The 8,823-nt window shown below is 39.7% G+C and overlaps 1 non-coding gene across 1 annotated transcript; it reads left to right on the top strand.

The window, feature by feature from the left end:
- Positions 1-7,961: 7,961 nt before the first annotated feature.
- On the top strand, positions 7,962-8,035 carry Trnat-agu. The gene has a single exon. It is a non-coding gene; the product is annotated as a tRNA-Thr (tRNA).
- Positions 8,036-8,823: the final 788 nt, after the last annotated feature.

Raw genomic sequence — 8,823 nt, 5'->3', positions numbered from 1 at the left:
AATAGAATACACAGTCAATGCTTATAATTAAATTCGATAGCATAAAACATGTTTTATCTACAAAAGTTTAACCAAAAACAGTTGTATATATCAAAACAGACAAAAATGACGAGATTGATAAACGTTCCAGGTGTAGGAATACATACTGTGGCGTGACATGAATCAGGTGATTGTTTAATTTATGCACATAAATTGACACGCCTACACTGTCAGTAGCCAATCAACGGAGATCAGGATCAAAACAATGTTCATTGGACCTGTCAGTTAAGACAAGAGGCGAAAAGAACTGCAACAGTCAGACTGTAACGAACTGAAAGAAATATGTCCGGGAGAAGGCGACTGTTTCAAATAACATGGTCAGTTACCGCCAGATTCAAACATTACTTCCCTGATTACGGTAAAACACAGTTGGAAAAATGCTAGTTAGAAAGGAAACCCGAAGACATGAAAGTTGAGCCGAGGCGAGCAGAAAAAAAACAGGCGAGCGAGCCTGCACGTTTGCTGTTTCATTCATTCTCGGCCATCGGTTTCAAAGGGTAGTTTGGACAATGAATATGCATGAAAGTCGCTAAATGTCATGCGCATGACGATACACGTGAGCAGAAAGGGAATTCCCTCGGCTGTAATATTGGGATTCCCCGACATTCCGAAGTAATAAAAGTAGTGCGCCGCGGTCGGCGTGGCTTAATTTTTTACATTCATTGGGAAATGAATGCAATAACACGTGACCAATTCAGCTAATCAGAATACAGGAATTTCAATGAACACAACGAAAATTTAATTATTTGCGGATAAATAAGCAACTGACAGGATCAGGTAGGTACTACTGTAAACGTTTACACACAAACATGGCGTCGTTCTGGTCAGTGATCAAGTCAGAATTAACCATCGGGATCTGGACAAATGCCTGGGATAATTGTTATTATTATCTTAATGATAGACTAAGATACCGAACATCAGTGTCTGACAAGCGTAGCTGAGACCTTCTACAAGTGTAGGAAACGTGGGAGATATAAATTGCGAATCAATTTAGCGAGTTGACTTTCCATATCAATGCTTAAAGACCTCAGGGGCGTGGCGTCTTTTCCCAAATTTTAAACTGTTGGCCGGAATATGGCCGAAGTTTATTTTGTTTCAATTTGACGTTGTGCAAGAAGTCATGTTAATACAATGGGATGACAGATGCTGAACAAACGTGACTTCTCATAGCCTAGAGTAGCTTCCCTTTGATAAAGGGCAATTACTCTAGCGATTATTGTAAACTATTCCGTTAGGACTAGTATTGCATGTAGTCACTGTCAGACTGACTTATTGTCATTGTTCATTGTGCCCACGCACCTATATAACCCCGCGTTGTAACTTAATAGATTAATGTCCACATTCCTGGAAAACTTGCAAGCTTTAGGTAGAGTTTGTAAGAGAGAATAATACCTTTTTTCGACGACAGAATTTAATGATGGCATTAAATGATTATATGAGGTAACAAAACCGTTGTGTGTTTTGGGATAGTAAATATCCTCTTAAGAATAAACATTGTGTATTAGATAAAAGCTAAAAAAGCTAAAGCTAAATATTATGATTGTTCCTAATTCAAGATATTTACCATCCCAAAATACACTCGCGTGATAACCGCTATTTATAAACTATTAGGTTGTTCGTCTTGCTCAAATGCCATGTATAGTCGTTTCTGTATGAATATATTATAATATTATAAATATACGATATATGGCCTATAGAACAGTTCCTTTTGGGGGACCTGATTCTACAAATGCTCAGTTATAACTTGACCTGTAATGATAGAGTGAGTGAGTGAGTCAGTTCAGTTAAAAGCTGCTTTCAACAGTATTCAGCTTGACGTGGGAAGACGTCGGAAAGGGTGCAGGCCTTGGACGTTTTCCATTTAGGTGAACCCACGTGCTCGGGTGTGGTACGACGAACCTAGAAACAAAATCAAGCCGAATCTGGGATTCGAACCCACATCCCTGGGTTTCTGGAACGCCTTACAGACGCAACTTACAGCGAATTGCGGTGCCTTAGACGACTGCGCCATACGCACTCAGTAAGGATACTTTCCAGTGTATAGTGAACTTAGGCCATGTTATTATGTCATACAGAATATAAAAACGAATGTTTCTTCCTTTTATGGTAGGTTGGACAAGTAACTTCACGACGATACACTTAAATCAGTAATACACTTGTCCGGAGGGCGAGTGTTTTCAGTTTCAACTAAATCAGTAAATGCTCTATGGTGTCGCTGGATTGTCTTGTCCTCTATTACTCGATTGTCTGGTCAGTTGTTGATTTTTTATTGTTTGTTTAAGTGAATGAGTATGGTTTTACGCCGCTTTTACAATATTCCAGCAATATCACGGCATGGGACACCAGAAATGGGCTTCACATATTGTACCCATGTCGGGAATCGAACTCGGGTCTTCGGCATGACGAGCGAACGCTTACACCACTAGGCTACCCGACCGCCCCTTGTTTGTATAAATGCCCCGTCGAGGGGAGCTGATCAGGCAACAAACACTACGTCTTACATTCTCACGCAAATTGAATGGCGGGTACTCCCGGTAGAACAGAACATGCTTGCCCTTTTCTCGAACACCTGGTGTCATCACTGATTTTCAGTGATCCAATCATTTATTTTTTATCACTATTTTGCATTTTGGCCCAGTGGAATCTGAATATTTTCTGTCGATTACATTTTATTTCAAATCAGTAATACGCCTCTACACAACGTGCGTGCTTTCCATAAATGGCACCTTTGTCCCCCAGGACCTTCTGCTAATGATTAGGGATTAAAGTAATCCTCTGTAAATCCCAAGCACTTCAGGGTGAATACACTGACACCTGTCTGTGGTCAGTCGGTCAAGTAACAATCAACAATGTCCACCTGATGGACGTAAAGGAGGAGGTCACTCACCGGACTGCTGTCTTAACACAGCTTGGACGCACAGCCGTGTTTGGTTACCTGGCGTTAGCCTCTGTTGACTATTACGCGTGAAATGAAAAGTCGTTTACACACCAGACAGGTTAAATGGTAAATCAGTGCTTCAACGTATATTTACACTTCATTAGATCGATGAAGACAGTTTATGCAATACATGGAATCAAGTTACATGAACGAGAAGTGATTAAACCTTGTTATGCAAAAATGGTGTTGTGTGTATGCGTCAGTTTGTAAATACATGTACTCTGACTTTGGTGTCAAGGTTCTTTATTTTCCAGTTTGATCAACGTCGTGGTAATTACAGTGTCGTATACATGTAGCACTGTAATGAACTCAGTTGTAGCTTTTGTCCATTTAGTCAACGTAACAAAAGAGGTTTATATTTATAGAAGCAAGACAACACCAGCACTGCTTAACATTACATAAGTCTGAGCTACATAAGTAATAGGGGAATGTTGTTCGAACAGATGCCCACCTGATGGACGTAAAGGAGGAGGTCACTGACCGGACTGCCGTCTTAACAGCTTGGACGCACAGCCGTGTTTAGTTACCTGGCGTTACTCCTATGTTGAAAGAAGTTTGATAAGGAACCTATTTGGCCCACTTAACTATAGAATTAACAAATGCGAAAGTCATGTAACAAGAAAACCATATATTTTCGAATGTGTTCAAATACCACCATGTAACTATGTGATAATTCAGGTATAGTATTATTGTTGAAATCCTTTAAAGGACTGATTTCACGAACTTCTAGAGGAAAACTAATTATCACTATGATGGGACCAAATATTTTCTATTAAAATCTAAGAAAACGACTTCGATCAAGTATTTGCTCATGTGTAACTACTTTTATATGTGTTTTTGTCACACATTTATTTCATTTCAACCATGAAGGTGATGTTATAGTTTGAAACTTGGCAGTGTTAACACGCATGTCGGCTGTCAGAGAAAAAAACAACCATTTCAACAATTAAACAATAGTCATTATTTTTCAAGATTTCACCAAATTGGAAATTCGTTTGTTCTTGTGAACGAGAAACGAACATTTAATACCCAGTCATAAATCATACTAAAAAGTACATTATTTAGCGGATGAAACAATAGCAGTTTAGATTATAAATTCTTTTCCCCTGACTGCATCGGTGTTTATTGCGACCATTGCGATGGCAATATCACAATGTTCTATAAATGTTATTTTTAAACGGATATTAATTAAAGTAACGATGTACGTGAGAATATATTTATTAAAAAAACTAATTAACTTTTCAAACTGTTGTCAAAATTGACTTTTTACAATATCACATTTGCAACGCATTGTTGTAGCTTTCAAACCTATTATAAATCTTGCGAAAAGCACCCGAGGACAATATTGACAATTTGGCAATAGACTAAAAACGTGACAATTCCAAAAGAAGAAAAAGAAGAAGAACGTATCGTACATTTAATTTGAAAAAAAGGTGGGAAATTGTGGACAACTCCCGGTCGTATAGAGCTTCGAGACACTATATATAGAGAGATACGTGACAGTTAAAATGTTAAAATATGTACATGCCACTGGCTCGGCCACTGTGGCACTCTACAACAAACTTACATAGTGATCAAACGGAACTTGCATTTCCGCAGTGAACATATTTGGGCAAAAGAACATATGAGGAGAGACAGGCATGTAGAAACAGGACGATCCCTCTACACAAGCATCCATGACGTACCCTCGTGACATAGGTAACACACAACAGCAGTGTGTATGGGAATATTATTGGGTTGATTCGAAGTCTAACCCAGCCACTGCAGCAAACATGCATGTCTTACCAAGCGGGGTCAGCGTGACCTTGGACATGACCTCCCGGGTCACACCTGTGTACCGGCCTCAACTGTCTACAAATTCCTCAAACTCACTCAAAAATGCCCGACCTGTTTTGAGCAATTCCCATTGAAAGATATACGCTTGGTGTGAATGTCAACACACAGAACCCAGTGTTAGAGCGGCTGAGCCGGGACTATTTGCTCTACAATATTCACACCCCCTGTGAAATACCATGCTGGCTTGTCGCTGCTATCTCGGTGTACATGCACGGCATTGTCAACGTCGTGGTATTCCCCCGCTCTCTCTCTCCCCAACCCCCCCCCCCCCTATCCCCATACCCCCCTCCCCCTTACACAGTTTTTCATTTTGAAGATAATTCAGATTTAGGAGAAACACGAGCAGGAACTAGAACATAGAATCTACATTTTGCCATCTGCATCACGAAGTCTACACTTATAGTATTATTACGAACTTATAACAGTTAGATACAGTTGTTTCTATCAACAACGAGGAAGACACTGTTAAGCCACTAATAAATCAACGTCCCGCGTCATAGGGCACTCCACAACGCAACATAACGATTTAAATACAACATTAATTGTCATGTATACGACTGAGCAGCACGGTAATGGCTGTGCAACGCCGGATGTAAACTGTCGTCTTGATAAATGTACATGCACGGAAAGCAGACACAGTGTTTTTGTTTTTTCAATTAAATCGGATCTCTCAGTCGAGATATGAAACACTCCCCGGGGCACGGTGCTGACATGGCGACTACCGTCAGTCATGGGTGTGGCATGCGTATACCCGACAAGTCACATCGTGTGGGGGCGGTCGGGTAGCCTAGTGGTTAAAGCGTTCGCTCGTCACGCCGAAGACCCGGGTTCGATTCCCGACATGGGTACAATGTGTGAAGCCCATTTCTGGTGTCCCCCGCCGTGATATTGCTGGAATATTGCTAAGAGCGGCGTAAAACCATACTCACTCACTCACATCGTGTGATTGGTTTCTTTGTTATTAGTCCAGCTAATGACTGCGACCTGTAAATAATCAAGACCAGACCAACCAGTGATTGATATTGTGAGCAGCGATCCACACCGTCAGAGTATCATGTCAGCCAAGCAGTCATTTCACTGAGACTGATCATTCCATCCATTAAGTTGCCACTACATATCACCGTAGGTTACTGAGGACCAATTATACCCGGAATGTGTTTTCATGCTGGTTACAGAGTGGGAAGAGAGAAGATATTAGCTGCTGCAGCCGTGGTTGTAGCACTGGTTGTATCGATGGTTGTAGCCTTGGCCGTAGCGGTGGTTGTAGTAGTGATTGTAACGTTGGTTGCATCGATGGTTGTAGCGTTGCTTCTAGCGTTGGTTGTAGCTGTGATTGTAGTGTTGGTGGTAGCGGTAGTTGTAGCTGTGGTTGTTGCGGCGGTTGTAGATTAGTGAACTCGAAGATGTCTTATATTCCCCACAGATGCAGAGACAGTGGGCGCCGGCGTGCTTTTAGTTTTTCAACCATTATGCATAACTTGTGTGTCCTTTTAAAACATCGTTATTTAGATCGGCTGGTTGGAGATACAGCCACGTATGTCATATGTTAATGTTAGTGGTGTTTACAAAAACCCTAATATATTTTTTATAAACGACTACTTTTTATTAACAGAAACATTCAGAATATAAATATATGCTTATTCACAGTACACTCAAATTCGGATATTAATCTCATGATTATGATAAAAATAAAATAAAAGCGACAAAAATCCTTTCCATATTCAAAAGAAATCTTAACTCATAACTCATGCTATGTTTTTTATGAATATTCATCGTTTTGAAAAATACGCTTTCGTGTTTAAACGACGCACAGAATGCTACACGTTAATGTTAACCATTAAATTGTTGCAGCAAAACGGTTGGGTGTCGTCTTCACATGGTGATCGACAGTGTAGGGGAGACAACTCTAGCCGAGATTAGCTGCTCTGTACCACGTGTGGGTTGGACGTCCCGGCGAGATCCGTGAAGAACGAAGTCTTGTACACAACAAGAGGCTAAAGGGAAAGTGTGTTATGAAATAGAGAATTCGCCTTGTTGCCTTCTACCCTTCATGGCGGAGTTACGGTGACATAGCGGCTTGGGAGTCTGCAGTTTTGAGATGCATCTCTAGTGTGTCACTCAGTGTTACATATTAGAATATACATTTGTAGCTTGCTAGACTTCACTTTACTGATCATGACTTTCAGGAAGTCTACAAAAGACTTAAAATCAGAAGCCCCGATTTACGGTAGCTAAGTATCGAATGTTAGCAAGAGCTAATTTGTGTTCATACTTACAGAAATTGAAAAATCCACCAAGCACTGAATGAGACTTTGGTGATATTGAAATTATGTGCAAACTGTGTATAAGATCATATAGTAAATGATGACGTATTTAGTACACAGATTGCTACCTAGGAAAGCATTTATAAAGTTAAACTCAACTCAACGAAAAAAATGATTTAAATGACAGCTTCATCTACTGGCAACCTAGTTCCGACCCATAGACAAACACTTAGCCTATGAAGAGATTTCTTTAAAATAATTGTATTTTATTTTGTTCAAGAGAAGCTTTCCTCGTCTGGAATCAAGGAAACTAGACTTTGTTTAGGTTGGTCTAGACGAGCCAAGATTTTTGGTAAATTAAAAAAAAATCAATTGGGGAATATATGTATAATATATATCTCACAGTCATGGCAGGGCTATCAAAACCATTGAATCGGTATTGTACGCAGGAACAGCCTTGTGGCAATGTTGGCAATGCTCTTAATAACAAAATAGTCACTGAAACTTTCAAAATTCACATGAGCATTATGACAGTTTTATAACATGTTTTCCGAATAAAATATTTTTGCGAAATGACATAAAAAAAATTAATTAAATATAAAGAACAAACTTGTTCGAAATTCATCGATCTCTTGATAAATAGTAAGCATTTGTCAAATTAAATTAGTAAATTCACGATAAGTATTCTAATACGTGGATCACTACCTGTATGGAGTGAGTTTTCTGCATGCTTTACAGTGTAAAGGTGTTTACAAGCGGATATCGTGTCACGTGACTAGAGATGAATGTCACGTGGAAGACGTAAAATCCAAAGTATTGACAGTTCTCTGTTTGTAAGGGTGACAATCAGAACGGCAGCAGGCAGCTCCCTTGTCGAACGTCGCGGCTCTATAGCTCAGTTGGTTAGAGCGTCTGCCTAGTAAGCAGAAGGTCGAGGGTTCGACTCCCCCTGGAGCCTTTTTGCATTTTTCATTAAAACAAAACCACATTTTGCAGACACATTTATTGTGTAACACAAGTATGATGTTATGATACTGAAACGATAACAAGCTAAAATTAACTACAGCATGTAGTTTAATATGGTAATTGATATGAAATGTAGAGAGTTGAATGAGGAGAAGTGAATATATACTAATGGCACATGTCTTTATACCAGGCACAGTGGGGTAGCCTAGTGGTTAAAGCGTTCGTTCGTCACGCCGAAGACCTGGGTTCCTTTCCCTACATTGGTACAATGTGTGAAGACTGTTTTTGTTGTTCCCCGTGGTGATGGTGATGGAAAAGTGTTAAAAGCGGCGCAAAACAATACTCAGTAGCGATTAATTTTAAAATCATGACAAGAAGTAACAGGTTCTTATAACCCTTCATACTGTTGCATTTTCATATCGCGCATAATTCATGAATGTTGGTGTAGATTAACAAAGGAGTACCGTTTTAAACAAAAGCCCGGGCGTATATTCCTTTAAGACACTCTTTATCCCCGACGTTTAATCACAAACTAATAATGGGGAGAATTCTGTGCATAAATACTACCCAGCGTTCACTTCCGGCGTTTAATCGAGACCCTGACTTTTATTCAACATGGACTTGACTTGTTACAGGAGAGTGGATACAAAGTGATGTTTGTTTACAAGAGATTAAATGAGTTGATAAATATGATATTAATATTGTATGTTTGTGTATATATGTCATGTTCTCCCACTCTGCCATTTCGGTGTGTATACCAAAGAGGTTGTTATCCATACT

This window comes from Haliotis rufescens, unplaced genomic scaffold (genome assembly GCF_023055435.1).
Source record: "Haliotis rufescens isolate VD_foot unplaced genomic scaffold, xgHalRufe1.0.p SCAF_2, whole genome shotgun sequence".
Classification (NCBI taxonomy): Eukaryota; Metazoa; Mollusca; class Gastropoda; order Lepetellida; family Haliotidae; genus Haliotis; species Haliotis rufescens.
The sequence above is the reverse complement of the archived record's forward strand: the minus strand, read 5'-3'. Positions and strand labels throughout refer to the sequence as shown.